Source organism: Amblyraja radiata, chromosome 32 (genome assembly GCF_010909765.2).
Source record: "Amblyraja radiata isolate CabotCenter1 chromosome 32, sAmbRad1.1.pri, whole genome shotgun sequence".
Lineage (NCBI taxonomy): Eukaryota > Metazoa > Chordata > Chondrichthyes > Rajiformes > Rajidae > Amblyraja > Amblyraja radiata.
Window position 1 is genome coordinate 20,493,568 of NC_045987.1, and position 16,055 is coordinate 20,509,622.

A 16,055-nucleotide genomic window follows, 5' to 3' on the forward strand; every position below is an offset into this window, starting at 1 on the left:
GAGTAAATCAAGTTTTTAAACACACAAGAATGTGTCTTAAGATGCCTTTAGCTGTGTAATAGTTTTTGTGTATCTTAGCACCAGTGCTCTTCAATACTATATTTATAACATCTTTCTCCTTAAACAAATTAATTGTACAAAAACATTATTTTATGCTTTTACAATTTACAAATTTTCGACAAATGCTTTTCTTAAAAAATTGAATGACTGCGGCAAAGGGAAAATTAGATTATAAGAATGAATGGAAATATATTAAAATGTTCAAATTCACTTAATATTTATGCATATTTTAATGTTCTTGGAGGCATGTGGCAGTGGAATGGTTGATTATTTTATAGAATTGAAAACAAAATATTCTGAATAACAAAATTATTTTAGTGTTATTCAGCTTTTTTCCACATTACATTCTTTCAAATAAATTCCAAGCTCTCGATTAAATTTTTAACAGACTTGACGTTTTAAAAATACTTTCTAATAATAATTCATGAATAATGTACAATAACCAGATAGTCATTCGTTGAAAATTACTTTGGATAAAGGTAAAACTGTTTTAAATACTGCAGTTGGGAAATTAAAAATCTTAGCAGACAGCAAACCATTGAGAAAATCAGTCATTACTCAACAAAATGAAGCAAAATGGAAACTGAAAATATAAAGCTACTGCATCAAAGGACACACATACACAGCAGGTAAAGTCAGAAAGGTTAGTAATTCTGGAGAAAATTAGATGCTTTTGGTGCTGAAGAGATTTTATAATACAATACATAATGGTCTCACCTTCATTCTAACAATACCACTATTATACCCATCATTCAATTTCAACTGGGTAAGAAGCAACTGCAGATGCTGGTTTAAACCAAAGATAGATGCAAAAAGTCGGAGTAACTTAGCGGGACAGGCAGCATCTCTGGAGAGAAGGAATGGGTGACATTTCGGGTCGAGACCCTTCTTCAGACTTAAATTTCAACTCGTCATTAACAGGATTATAACTAGGCAAAAACAATATTACTGCTGGCGACAATATTGGCTGACAACAATACTACTGGGAATTGCACACCTCCATGCAAAGTCTCAGCTTCAGATTAGTTTAGTTTGTCATGTGTACCAAGGTACAGAGAAAAGCTTTTGTTGCATGCAAACCAGTCAGCGGAGACTACACACGATTACAATCAAACCGCCCAATGTACAGACACAGGATAAACGGAATCAGGAATCGACCGATATGAGAGGAGATTAAGACCCTGGTTAGAATAAGAAATGCTGCTGTTGCACTTGAGGTTTAAAAAAAGTAGAGCGATTGTAATGAATGATTGCAGATCCGCTTCAGAGACCAACACGCAGTGATTCCCCTATCTTAGGCGCCATTTTGTTTCTTCAGCTGCGCTCCACCATTTGACAGCAAGAGCTTCAATGTTCCCCCCATCTGATAAATGGGAGCGAGAAAGGTATTTATGCACAAATCATCTTTATTTGAAATTAGTTTATATTATAAAATTTTTAAGTAGGCTTAGATAAGTTTATTTTGATATTATTTAATTTAAAGAATTTAACAATATTATCTGTATCATTTTGGTATTTTTTGAATAGTTCTGGTTGGAAGTTTGGAAAAAGCTTGACAGCTTTATTAGGTGGCAAAGCTAAGGGTTTTTCATTGGTCTATTTGCTTTCAAGTATTTATTTAAAGCGAGATACAGCATGGAAATAGTATAGTATAGTATAGTATATCTTTATTGTCATTGTCCCGAGTACTCACATACCCAGAGGAAACAAAAAAAATGTTGCTCAACCACTGTCCATTCAGTGTGCAGTAAAAAATAAATAGAAATAAAAATACATATATCATGAACAAATTAAACACTCTACTCTCTACTAAACATCAACAGGCGTTCCGATCGGCAGCGGCACGACAGTGGCTCTGCTGCAGTGTGTCCAGGTTGGTGGTTGGTGCGCGATACTTTGGCAGGGGGCAAAGTCCGTTTATCAGTCTTAAAGCCTGCGGGAAGAAGCTGAGGAGCATCCTGCTGGTTTTGCAGCTAATGCTCCTGTACCTCTTCCCAGATGGCAGGATGGAGAATATGTGATGCGATGGGTGGTAGGGGGTCTTTGATGATGGAGATGGCTCTGCTGATACATCTCTTCCTGTATATGTCCAGCAGGAAAGGGAGTGGAGCACCAATAATCCTGCTGGCGGTCTTCACAATCCTGTCAAGTTGGTGCCATTCGTACGCCTTGCAGCTCCCGAACCAGGAAGTGATGCCGTAGGTTAATGTGCTCTCGATTGTCCCCCTATAAAAAGTTCGTAGGTGAGTAGTGGGGAGACCTGCTTTCCGTAGTCTTCGGAGAGGGTGTAGTCGCTGCTGGGCTCTCTTGACCAGTGCTGTGGTGTTGGTCGTGGACGTCAGGTCATCTGACTGGTGGAGTCTGTGGACTCTTTGGCCCTTATAGATATATATATAAAAATAGACCCTTTGGCCCACCGAGTCCACTATCAACCACCCATTTTACACTGATTCTACATTAATACAATTCAATTTTCTTCTCTTCATATTGTTATCAATTCCCCCAGATTCCTACCAGCTGACCGTCACAGTCAGCTGGTGGAACTCACAGTGCCAGAGACCCGGGTTCGATCCCTACTTCGGGAGGTGTGTGTGTGTGTGAGTGTGTGTGTGTGCGCGTGTGTGTGCGCATGTGTGCGCGTGTGTGTGCGTGCGTTCGTGTGTGCGCATGTGTGTGTGTGTGTGTGTGTGTTTGTGTATATATGTGGAGTTTGCAAGTTGTCCCTGTGACCATGTGGGTTTCCTCCGAATGCTCAGGTTTCAGTTTAGAGAGAGTTTAGAGATACAGCATTGAAACAGGCCCTTTGGCCTACCAAGACAACATCGACCATCAATCTCCATCAGTTTGTTCCGTCTTACACCTACTAATTATAGTTTACCCTTGATATCACGGGCCTCTTTAAAACGGATTTCAATTACAGCGGGCACAGTAAATGGTGGCGGTTGGCGGGCACCGTTGGGCAGCATAAAGGCGATGGCGGCGAGAGAGCGAGCAGGATGAAGGCGGCATGAGTACTGGGCCCGTCCCAGCCACACTGTGGGAGCGCTCTGCTCTGCGGCTGTAAAATTGCACTGATTTAAACCCCTCCCACTGCTTCTTCCCATGCGCCATAGGGTTAACCAGTTGATATTTACCCCACTTACTCGGTTAAAGTGGATAATCGGCAAAAAGGGACACCATTCCCCTCCCTATGGTCTGTTATAACGAGGGTTATCTGTACCTCACTCTTTGAATCAGCTCATCTTAAAAAATCTGATATTTGCGATGGAGTAAGCAAATGTTAGGTTTCCCTACTGCTAGAGATTGACTGGGTCTAATTCAACTGAAAGCGCCAAGATGCATGAGATGAATAACAAACAACTCACGTTTATATTGAGCCTTTATTTGAATAGAAAAGCAGCAGTCGATGTATGTTACCATGAAACAGAGAAAGTGAGTTTTCAGCGAATTGCAGTTGAAACAATACCAAGTTAACTACACTTTTCATCCCACACTTATCATTCCTCTCAAGACTTTTTTGGAAGCTACAATAAAATTGCAATTCTTTGTGCAGCAAATCCCACTTGCCTATTCTCGAAAAATAACATACAATTATAATTTTGAGTATCGCTGTTCAAAGACTCAGAAATTCGCACCTTGAAATATTGTACGCATGCCATTTCTACCAAATAATTGGGAATTTACATTAATTCTGATTTGATTTGGTTCTGATGGACATGTTATTCCATTTCATCACACCTCAACAGTAAATTTACTTTATCTATTCAAATCAATTCCTGCATAATTGCTTCACTTTCCAACTTTGCAGGGTTGATACGATCTGCATTGAGTGGAAAGTTTCCCCTGCAAGCACAACCATGCTAATAGCGATCCACAAATACTGAACTTTTAAGTTCGACCCGAAACGTCACCCGTTCCTTCTCTCCAGAGATGCTGCCTGTCCTGCATTTTGTGTCTATCTTCGGTTTAAACCAGCATCTGCAGTTCCTTCCTACACACTGAACTTTTAATCGTTTGCTGGTCTCAGATCCATACCTGTACAGGATTTTGACACTAATTTGGAGTCAAATTCCTTCAAATCACTTTTACAGAATTCAAAATGGATCACAGCCTTCAAAACGAACATGATGGTATTAAGGGAGCAACTGCCCATTGTCAGACAAATCTCATTTCACTCCACTGATCTCTATTAGTTTCTTCCAATTGAAACCTCTTGTAACTTGAGCCTGCCAAACCTGGTTAAGGCACTTTAAATTTACTTGGGGAAGCACTTGTGCAGACAACATAGTGCAGTTCACTCTTAACTATAGGAAGCTCAGAGAACATATACTGGGTTTCAAATTTATAACCAAAACAGCCTTCACCACATGCAGTTTAAGTAGCACAACTGGTAGCACTACTTGGAATTTATGACCAATGACACACGTACATTTAATTTGTAACCAAACACTTCCCCTTCCTCTAAGCTCCCTTTAGAACTTTTGATTAACTCATATTTTCTGGGGGGGGTCAGAGGTTAAATAAAGGAAGAGAAGTGTTCTGTGCTGAAACAGCCCAGAGCAGAGCAGAGAAAGAGGACTAATGCCGTGGACATTAAAGGAATCAAAGCAATAAAGGCCACGGCAATGATTTCAAGTTCAGGAGTTCAAAAAACAAGATTAGGCATAAAAGTGCCAATAAATACAGCATAGTGAAAAGGAGAAGGTCAAAATGCGATGTGTCACAATATTTAGTATGTTTTGCATTTAATTGTGATGAGTGCACGAGTCACTTAACAGGATAAAATGTTCCTTTCAAAATCCGAGGTGACAATTTTACAACGATATAGGTCATAAACAGTCATATGAAGGCTAAGACACCGTAATATGCCTGGTCGCTTTTTGCCAAGTGTGTTTTGTTTATCGTACCTTGAGTATGTTAGGATCAGGCTCTTCTATACAGAATATCAGTGCTCCTCTGTTGCTGTCTGTCTCTACAATGATTACCCTCAACGAGCTAAGTGTTCCCTGTTAACGAATCAATTTAGCAATGACAATTTATCTCTTTTTCAATGAAAGAAAGTGACAAGATTTTAAATATTGCTGCAGGGTGTGAATATAGATAATCTACCAATGCCTTATCCAAAGTTAGCTCTTCGATGGGAAAAGACAACATACAACAACATCACGTCATCCAATTTTTGGAGATAATTCAAATACATGAGGAAGCACCAAATAAGTATCTATGCATAGCATAGAGAAAGACAAGAGGGGAAAAGTAGGAATACAAAGCAATAAGAATCCAACAGGTTGAAGAAACCTGTTTATATAATTGGGGGGAAAATTAAACACAGAATTCCTTCACTGTGCAGCTCTTTCCTATTAGTATTTGTACAAATACCGAAATAGTGCATTAGTAATAACTAATCTTAGTCTCAGTGCAAATATGATGTGCTGTCTTTTTCTTGTAAACTTTTGCACAAATTTAGCACTGCAACCATCACAACAGGCTGCAATGTGAAAATGAAAGTTGCTAATGCTACAATAAGACCATTGATATAGATTCTAAATTAAGATCTGAAATAAACTCGGCTTTATGGTATAAAAACACATGAACCATAATTATATAACATTAGCGTAAAAAAAGACTGGTTTACTACTAAGATTTCCTACCCTTCTAAATGGCAGAGCAAGACTAATGGTGTAGCCAGAACATAAATGTGTCAGCAATGTTTTTAATTGGCTTTTCATGAATGACTTTACTGTACTTAAAAGTGTGCTGCTCTCTGATGTTTCTATGTGCTGTGGACTTTATTGTCCTTATTGCATGAGAAACAGATTTCAATCTAGCCGTCTTGGTTTCTGAGCAAAGATTGAGATTTAAACAAAATTTTAAATGATTTTGCATGAATTTTAAGAGGGAAAAAAACTATGACCTTGCCATCAACATTTGGTTCTGAAGATATTACTCTCTATTCGATGCCATAATTTCTGCTATAGTTGACAGAATTCATCATTAAAGTTTCACACCCTTAATTTGAGGAAAATGCACTGAATTTGCAAGTCATCAGCAGTCTTTTGCAAAGATTGTGCCATCACAAAGACTTTAATAAAAATTATTAAAATTAATACTGCATTCAGTTCATGATACACTAAGGTGGAGCAAACAGCATATGGCAGTCAACAATGGAATGTGTAATCTTGTGCACCATTATTAATAAACTGTGTAATAAAATGCAAATGTCACCTTGGGGATTCATTGTTTTGTCAGTACGATTTAAAACATCTGACATGACACTAACCAGATGTACAATATACCCTAGATCTGAAAGGGTTAAAGAAAATCTATGAAGTGATGGCAGCAAAAGTTACAGATACGCTTCCGCTGCTAGTTCCGAATCATACTGGTTAAAGGCGTACAAAGGAAGCCCTTGAAGCAAACACAGCTTTCGAGTCCCTCTTGTCAAAGTTTACAGAAAGCTTAATTGGGAAGTTATAAATTGAGTCTGAAAGCAGGGCCAGACAGAGAACAGCACTGCTGTCAAACATAGTGGGACTCTTTGTGGAGACCAACAACTACAACTCTAGTATACTGCAGCTGGGGAATATTGTGAGTAATTTTCAGATGCAAATTAAAATTATCTTCTGATGGTGCATCTTCAAACTGTATTGAATAGAACAGAAAATGATTTTTTTTAATATATTACTATTGTTAGATCAAGATAAATCCTATTGTTCTATTTGACTAAATCCTTTCTACATATTGCATTTCAGCTGTAGAGGACTTCTTAGTTACTTAGACACATTTTAATTTGATATATAATGTCCAGGTGATCTTATTATATCTTTTCACCATGAATAAACTGGAACAGTCAAAACTGTTTATTTGGCAAATGTAGCAGATAGGAGCCGAAACAATGAAATTCTTACTCACTGCATCTTTACAGGCAACAACAATAAATATACAATAAATTATCCGTTATTCTAAGTGAAGCAGAATATGATAGTGCAATAAACAGAATATGTAGAGCAGCCAGAGTATTGCAAAGACTGTAGTAGTTTGGTGCTGATGTAGAGTTGTGGTTTGTGCAGGGTGGTTCAAGAGTCTGATGGGTGATGGTGTGAAGACGTTCTTATACCTGGAGGGTCAATGCACAGGATCACCGCGATCGCCATCCTGATGGTAGCAGTGAGAAGAGAGTGTGGCCAGGATGGTGTGAGTCTTTGATTATATTAGCAGCCTTCTTGAGGCAGTACTTCCCATAGAACCTTTTGCTGGTGGAGAGGCCGGTACTTGTGATGGACCAAGGAATATCCACCACTTTCTGTAACCTCCTTTGATCCTGGACATTCGACTCACCGAACCAGGCCCTGGTGCAACCAGTCAGTGTACTCCCCACCATACACCTGCAGAAGTTCAATCAAGTATTTGACGACATGCTGAAACTCCTCAAACTTCAGAGGAACGAGAGATGTTGGGGAGTCTTTTTTGTGTGATTGCATCATTATGCTGGGCGAGGGCAGATCATCAGATATATGTACGTCCAGGAACTCGAAGTCCTCGACTCACACCACCACCATCCTGCAAATGAAGACATGGTCCCTCAGCTTTCCCTTCCTGAAGTCAATAATCAGCTCCTTGCTAACATTGCGAGCAAGCTTGTTGTTTTGGCACCATTCAACCAGATTGTCGATCTCCCTCCTAAACCTACACTCATCATTACCTGTTATTCATCCAACGAGGGTGGTATCGTCAGCAGATTTGAAGATGGTGTTGGAGCTGTGTCTGGCTACACAGTCGTGGACATAGAGAGACCTGGAGCAGGGGACTAAGCACACAGCTTTCAAATGCCCCTGTGCTGACGATTGGTGAGGAGGGATAGTTGCCAATCCGTACTTACTGCACTTGCTTAACGATTTAGACGAGGGAATTAAAAGTGACATCTCCAAGTTTGCAGATGACACAAAGCTGGGTGGCAGTGTCAGCTGCGAGGAGGATGCTATGAATCTGCAGGGTGACTTGGACAGGTTGGGTGAGTGGGCAGATGCATGGCAGATGCAGTATAATGTGGATAAATGTGGGATTATCCACTTTGGTAAGAACAGGAAAGCAGATTATTATCTCAATGATGTTAGTTTAGGAAAAGGGGAGATGCAACGAGACCCGAGTGTGCTTGGACATCAGTCACTGAAAGTTAGCATGCAGGTACAGCAGGCAGTGAAGAAAGCTAATGGCATGTTGGCCTTCATTGTGAGAGGATTTAAGTTTAGGAGCAAGGAGGCCCTACTGCAATTGTACTGGGTCCTGGTGAGATCCTGGTGAAGTACAGGGCCCTGGTGGAGTATTGTGTGCAATTTAGGTCTCCTCATTTGAGGAAGGACATTATTGCTACTGAGGGAATACAGCGTAGGTTCACCAGGTTAATTCCCGATATGGCGGGACAGACATATGATGAAAGAATGGGTCGACTGGGCTTGTATTCACTGGAATTTAGAAGGATGAGAGGAGGTCTTATAGAAATATATAAAATTCTTAAAGGATTGGTCAGGCTAGAAGCAGGAAAAATGTTCCTGATGTTCGGTGAGTCCAGAACCAGGGGTCACAATTTAAGTATAAGTGGTAGGCCTTAGGACTGAGAGGAGGAAAAAGGATTTCACCCAGAGAGTTGTGAATCTGTGTAATTCTCTGCCACAGAAGGCAGTGGAGGCCAATTCACTGGATGTTTTTAAGAGAGAGTTAGATTTAGCTCTTAGGGCTAAAGGAATCAAGGGATATGGGGAAAAAGCAGGAAAGGGGTACAGATTTTAGATGATCAGCCATGATCATATTGAATGGCGGTGCTGGCTCGAAGGGCCGAAATGCCTACTCCTGCACCTATTTTTCTATGTTTTTATGCACTGACTGTGGTCTGTTGATGGGGAAGTTGAGAATCCTATTGCATTGGGAGGACCCAGATCACCGAGTTTGTTGGTGAGTTTGGAGGGATTGATGGTGATGAACACAGAGCTGTGGCTGATGAACAGCCTGACATACATGTTACTTCTATCCAACTTGTCCAGCACAAAGTGGAGAGCCAGGGAGATCACATCCACTGTCAATCTGCTGCAGCAGTAGGTGAACTAAAGTGAGTCCAGGTCATCACTGAGGCAGGAGTTGTTTTCCATCATAACTAACATGACGCACTTCATCACAATGAAAGTGAGTGCCACTGGTTGGTGGGTGATGATACTCTCTCTCCTTGTCACCTTGAGCATTCGTATTATGGATAGCCTTTTAAAGCACATGGTGACGTCAGGCAGTTGTGGAAGAAATTGAAGTCTGCAAAAACTCCAGCCAGTTGATCCACGCAGGATACGGCCAGGTACGCCATTAAGACCAGATACTTTCTAAGGGTTTCTGATGTCGGCCTCGGAGATTTAGATCACAAAGTTGTTATGAAGGTAAATTGTTGTTCTCCCTTTTGAAGCGAACATAAAAGCTTTAGAATGAAAACTTTTGGACTTTAAAGGCACAATGCGGAAACAGGCCCTTCGGCCCACCGAGTCCGCGTTCACCTGTGAACATCCCACACACTAACATTATTCTATGCATTAGGATTAATTTTACAACTCACCGAAGCTAATTAACCTACAAACCTGTACTTCTTTGGAGTGTGGTAGGAAACCGGAGAACCTGGAGAAAACCCACGGAGTCACAGGGAGAAGGTGCAAACTCCGTACAGATAGTCAGGATTGAAACTGGGTCTCTGGTGCTGTAAGGTAGCAACTCTACCGGTGCACCACTGTGCCACCCCACAAGCTTCAGCTTGTCCAGGAGTGATGTGCTGTCACTTGAGCTACTTGGTTTCACCTTATATGAAGCCAAGCATCGTCTAAGCCTCCAGCTTAATCCAGAAGTGTCTTTGTGCTCACGATGGCCTTCTGGTGGTCGTACCTGGATGTCTTGTATGATTCTGGATCTCGTGATTTGAATGCCACAGATCTGATCTTCAGTAGGTTGTGGATCTCCTGATTCATACAAGGCTTCTGGTTTGCGAACAATCAGATGGTCTTAGTAGGAACACATTGCTCCACACATTTGCTTATGAAGTTGCTGCCAGTCGTTGAACATCTCCTAGTCTAGAGTCCAAGCAGTCATGAAGTCGCTAATCTGCCTCCGTGACTAGCTTTCTACAATCCTCTTCAGCAGAGCTGTGTTCTTCTGCTGCAGCTTACACACAGAAAGGAGGAACACAGTCACGTGGTCTGATTTTCGAAAGTGTATGCAAGAGATGGAGCAATTGATGCCCCTTGCCCAGAGTAGGAGAATTGAGAACCAGGAAAAATTTATTAGGGACCTGAGGGGTGACTTTTTAACACAAAGGATGGTGAGTGTATGGAATGAGCTGCTGGAGGAGGTAGTTGAGGCTGGTACTATTACATTGTTTAAAAAATATTTAGACAAGTTCATGGATAGGATATGGTTGAGAGGGATATAGGCCAAATGCAGGCAGGTGGGACATGTAGGTGGGACATGTGGTCGGCGTTGGGCAAGTTGGGCCGAAGGGCCTGCAGTCACAGGGAGTATGTGCAAACTCCACACAAACAGCACCCAAGGTCAGGATCAAACCGGGAGCTCTGGCATTGTGGGGCAGCGGCTCTACCAGCTGTAGAGCTGCTCTGCCTCTGTACTGCCCTTTCTTGGCTGTCATTCTTGGCATCATATAGCATAGAAACAGGTCCTTCAGCCCAACTTGTCCTACCTGCCTGCATTCAGCCCATATCCCTCTAAACCGTTCCTATCCTTGTGCCTATCCAAATGCCTTTTAAATGTTGTTATAGTAGCTGCCTCAACTACCTCCGCGGACAGCTCGTTCCATACAACAATAATCCTGTGTGCGATGCTTGATGGCAGTCTCTGGTCTCTCCACGCACAGGGTACTCGGTGAGAAAAAGATGCCATTGAACGTGACCCCCAAGAATGAAGCAACTGGCATTGAGGTGGGTTGTACACCAGCAGGATGTGAATCACGTCTTGCACAATGTATCTCTGTCTAAAGTCTAAAGTAATTCTTCAAGGGAATCACTTCTAATCTCCACTTGTCTTTGTTTTATTTTGGGGGGGGGGGGGGGGGGGGGGGGGGGAGGGAACCACCATGTTAATCTAGCACCAGTGATAGATTGAAAAATGTCAGAGCCTCCTCCCAAAAAGACACACTGTAGTAACTCAACGGGTCAGGTAGCCTCTACCTTCTTCAAACTGATACGATGGGGGCGGGGGGGGGGGGGGGGGTTAAGAAAGCTGGAAGAGAGGAGAAGCAGGACAAAGTGTGGTAGATAATAGGTGGATACAGACGAGAGGGTGTTTTTTGATGAGCAGGATAAAAGCAGAGATAAAAGCAGGAGCTATGAGACAAACAGATTGAAGAGTTGCAAATTGTGAAGCCAGAGGAAGGAATTTGGGTGGGGAGGGGGGTGAGGAGGAGCAGAGAAATAGGTACAAGTCCAGCTGGGGCACAGAGGAGGGGGTAGACAAAAATGCTGGAGAAACTCAGCGGGTGCAGCAGCATCTATGGAGCGAAGGAAATAGGCAACGTTTCAGGCCCGAAACGTTGCCTATTTCCTTTGCTCCATAGATGCTGCTGCACCCGCTGAGTTTCTCCAGCATTTTTGTCTACCTTCGATTTTCCAGCATCTGCAGTTCCTTCTTAAACACAGAGGAGAGGGTTCCCAGACCAGGACCACACTATGCAAGGCCTGAACACAATTTTGGATGCAACGTGGCAAAATCACAACCAAAAAAATAGAGTTTAGCAAATTATATGCTTGAGCTATTTCAGCAAAATGGAATAACTTCTGATGGGTCTGCACATTTTCCAAACCAGCACAAATCTGAGAAGATGCTTCCACCACATTAGAGCAAAGTGGCTGTAAAGGACCTGTCCCACGAGCATGCGACCTGCATGCGGCAAGCGCGACCAAACCGGAAGCGGGGGCCGCACGGAGGACGAGTGATCCCCGTACAGGGCCGGTCCCACCAGCATGCCGCCTGCATGCGGCGAGCGCGACCAAACTGGAAGCGGGGGCCGCGCGGAGGTCGAGCGAGTGACGTGAAGTTCAAGCGAAGTCCGCGGGAAGTTCACACGTAACGTACGGCGTCAAGACACTGCGTACGGCGTCAAGACACTGCTTACTGCGTCGAGGTGGTGCGTACGTCGTTGAGGCGGCTGCGGGCCGGCATGCCGTTTGTCGGGACCAGCTCCACACAACTCCATACGGCTCCGGCGATCGAAGTGGGACCGGCCCCTCGAGGCCGTACCGCTCAAGCGACCACGTTAGGTCGCGCTTGCCACATGGAGTCGCATGCTCGTGGGACAGGCCCTTAAGGAGACTATGGTATTAATTGTAAACAGTCACACATAACAATGGAAAGTTACAGTCCATCATTAACCTGAAAGGGCTCTACAGATCCACGATTTTGAAAGGTTTTAACTTCCAAATTTACTGTATCTCAAACTTTGCATTGCATCTGTTTTTATTGGGCATTGTTGTCAAATGGAAAATGTTAAAAACAAAAAGAAAAAAGATTGCAACTAAATCAATCTGCTACCGCTTAGTGCCAAACAGCCCCATGCTAACTACAAGCAGATTTGCAGGCAGGTCTCATTCTGTTACGACCTGGGTTCTGGCACATCCTTTGCCCCGTGTAACAGCAGGAGGCCAGAGGCCAGCTGAGCATTGCTACTGTGCCAAACAGACTGTGGAGTGCTTGCTGCCTGAGTGCTCCTACAGAAAGAGTGTGAATCCAGCAGTCAATTGTAAACAACCACTGGTACTTCCTGGCTGCTACTGTGCTGTACATGTTGGGTGCTAAACATTTCAAGATGAATAGCACATTTTAATTGTGCAAAACAAAAAAAAGATCCAAACTCAATGAAAGTTTAAGAGTGAAATATTTACATTAAAATTTGTATAACACACTATTTATATTGCTCCTAAAAAATTGATTTGAAAACATTATTATTCTAAAAAAAGTGCCAAATGTAATTAAAGATGATGAAACACAAATTCAATTTAAGAAATCACATCTCAATAAACGTAATAGTTAAAAATGAATCCAGTAAGAAAGAATTATAGGTAGACAAAAATGCTGGAGAAACTCAGCGGGTGCAGCAGCATCTATGCAGCGAGGGAAATAGGCAACCAAGGGATTCGGCCCGAAACTTTGCCTATTTCCCTCGCTCCATAGATGCTGCTGCACCCGCTGAGTTTCTCCAGCATTTTGTCTACCTTCGATTTTCCAGCATCTGCAGTTCCTTCTTAAAGAAAGAACTATAAAAAGGTATACTTTCCTGAAAGCGGATAAATAATGCCAGTCCACAGGTCATACAGACCTGAACAATTTGTTTTCTGTGCACATTCTATTTCTTTATTTAACATAACAGCTGCAATTATTTTCATTTTTTTGCAAGATACTTCCTCTCTGCAATCATGATGACTGCTGCAGTTATCCCAGAATGTCGATTCAGGCCCTGGAAGTTGTTCCAACCAAAAACAAGACACTAATGACTATGTTAAATTGATTAGTTGTCATGCCGCTGACTAAATAGTTATTTACACTTAAATTAAATGGGATTCCGTTTGAGCTGGGTTCCCTCACAGACTGATTTTCTACCGTCTTAAGGCCTTCTCACCTACACACATCGCGAAGAGTGAACAAGTCCAGACAGCACGTTTTTCCAAACACACGGTACCAGATTAGAGTAAGTTGAATATTACTCTATTGACCATTTTCATCCTCATTATCTCATACTCCTTCGGATTCATTTCAAAATATTAGACCTGCCAAAGACTGCTGCAACCTGTGACACTGAAGTAGGTGCATGGCAATTGATGAGTTGGGATTCCAACTTGGAACATTGGCGACAGAAGATTAAATTAGACCAGTGTTTCCCTTGTCCTCAAGAAGAGGATTTATGCCAGGAGAAACGGTGACACAAGAGACTGCAGGTGTTGGAATATTGAATTGAAAAAATGCAGCATAACAAAAGTAACACAGCGAGTCAGGCAGCATCTGAGGAGGGAACAGATAGGTGACATTTCGGTTTGGGACCATTCTTTGACTGATTGTAGTAGTTTAGTTTAGAGATACCACGTGGAAACAGACCCTTCAGCCCTCTGAGTCCCTGCCAACCATTGATCACCCTTTCACACTAGTTATCCCTCTTTCTCATCTCATACACACGAGGGGCAATTTACAGAAGCCAATTAACCTGCACATTTTGAGGACGTGGGAAAAATTCAGAGAACCCAAAGAAAACCCTCATGGTCGCAGGGAGAACGTGTACACAGACAGCATCCAAGGTCGGGAACAAACCCAGGTCTCTGATGCTCTGAGGCAGCAGTTCTAGTCAGTAGTCAAGAGTGCTTTATTGTTATACTAGCCCAAGTGGGACCCGTTGGGTCCCGTCCCCTCAACGCGCGGTTGCGGGGGGGAGGCCTGCGGCGTCACACACTAACCACCCCTCTTGATATTATATTTAAATTATTCATTCGCTCCTTCTACCCCATCCCCCGCTCTATCCACTCACACATACCCCCAACTCGCAGGCGCAGCCAGAGAGGGGGAGGGAGGGGGGCAGAGAGAGCGAGAGGGCACAGAGAGAGAGATAGGGCAGAGAGAGAGAGAGGGCAGAGAGAGAGGGGGGGGGGCAGAGAGAGGGGGGGGGGGGCAGAGAGAGGGGGGGGGCAGAGAGAGGGGGGGGGGCAGAGAGAGGGGGGGGGCAGAGAGAGGGGGGGGCAGAGAGAGGGGGGCAGAGAGAGGGGGGGCAGAGAGAGGGGGGCAGAGAGAGGGGGGGCAGAGAGAACTGGGGCAGAGAGAACTGGGGCAGAGAGGGGTGGCAGAGAGAAGGGGTGGCAGAGAGAGAGGGGGCAGAGAGAGGGGGTGGCAGAGAGAGGGGGTGGCAGAGAGAGGGGGGTGGCAGAGAGAGGGGGTGGCAGAGAGAGGGGGTGGCAGAGAGGGGGTGGCAGAGAGGGGGTGGCAGAGAGGGGGTGGCAGAGAGGGGGTGGCAGAGAGAGGGGGTGGCAGAGAGGGGGGTGGCAGAGAGGGGGGGTGGCAGAGAGGGGGGGTGGCAGAGAGGGGGGGTGGCAGAGAGGGGGGAGCAGAGAGAGGGGGGGCAGAGAGAGGGGGGGCAGAGAGAGGGAGGGACAGAGAGGGAGGGTAAGAGAGAGGGGGGGGCAGAGAGAGGGGTGGCAGAGAGAGGGGGGGCAGAGAGAGGGAGGGCAGAGAGGGGGGGGGCAGAGAGAGGGAGGGCAGAGAGGGGGGCCGAGAGGGGGGGCAGAGAGGGGGGGCAGAGAGAGGGGGGCTGAAAGAGGGGGGCTGAGAGAGGGGGGCTGAGAGGGGGGGCAGAGAGAGGGGGGGAAGAGAGAGGGGGCAGAGAGGGGGGGGCAGAGAGGGGGGCAGAGAGGGGGGGGCAGAGAGGGGGGGGGGGCAGAGAGGGGGGGCAGAGAGGGGGGGGCAGAGAGGGGGGGGCAGAGAGAGGGGGGAAGAGAGAGGGGGGGAGAGAGAGGGGGGGGCAGAGAGGGGGGGGGCAGAGAGGGGGGGGCAGAGAGAGGGGGGGGGCAGAGAGAGGGGGGGGCAGAGAGAGGGGGCAGAGAGGGGGGGCAGAGAGAGGGAGGGCAGAGAGAGGGAGGGCAGAGAGAGGGAGGGCAGAGAGAGGGAGGGCAGAGAGAGGGAGGGCAGAGAGAGGGAGGGCAGAGAGAGGGAGGGCAGAGAGAGGGGCAGAGAGAGGGGGGGCAGAGAGAGGAGTGGCAGAGAGGGGGTGGCAGAGAGAGGGGCGGCAGAGAGAGGGAGGCTGAAAGAGGGGGGCTGAGAGAGGGGGGCTGAGAGGGGGGGGGCAGAGAGGGGGCGGCAGAGAGGGGGGGGCAGAGAGGGGGGGGCAGAGAGGGGGGTCAGAGAGGGGGGGCAGAGAGAGGGTGGGCAGAGAGAGGGTGGGCAGAGAGAGGGGGGCAGAGAGAGGGGGGCAGAGAGAGGGAGGG

The 16,055-nt window shown here is 45.0% G+C and overlaps 1 protein-coding gene and 1 long non-coding RNA gene across 7 annotated transcripts in view; one reads left to right on the forward strand and one right to left on the reverse strand.

Annotated features, from left to right (window-relative positions):
* The window catches only part of dennd1a (DENN domain containing 1A), a 492,710-nt gene that overhangs the window by 268,963 nt on the left and 207,692 nt on the right, over window positions 1-16,055 (reverse strand). The gene's annotated exons all lie outside the window — the stretch shown is intronic.
* The window catches only part of LOC116990703, a 46,230-nt gene continuing 36,695 nt past the window's right edge, over window positions 6,521-16,055 (forward strand). The window contains exons 1-2 of the long non-coding RNA XR_004416604.1: window positions 6,521-6,648; window positions 10,955-11,018. This is a non-coding gene — a long non-coding RNA (uncharacterized LOC116990703). The remainder of the gene's footprint in view (window positions 6,649-10,954; window positions 11,019-16,055) is intronic.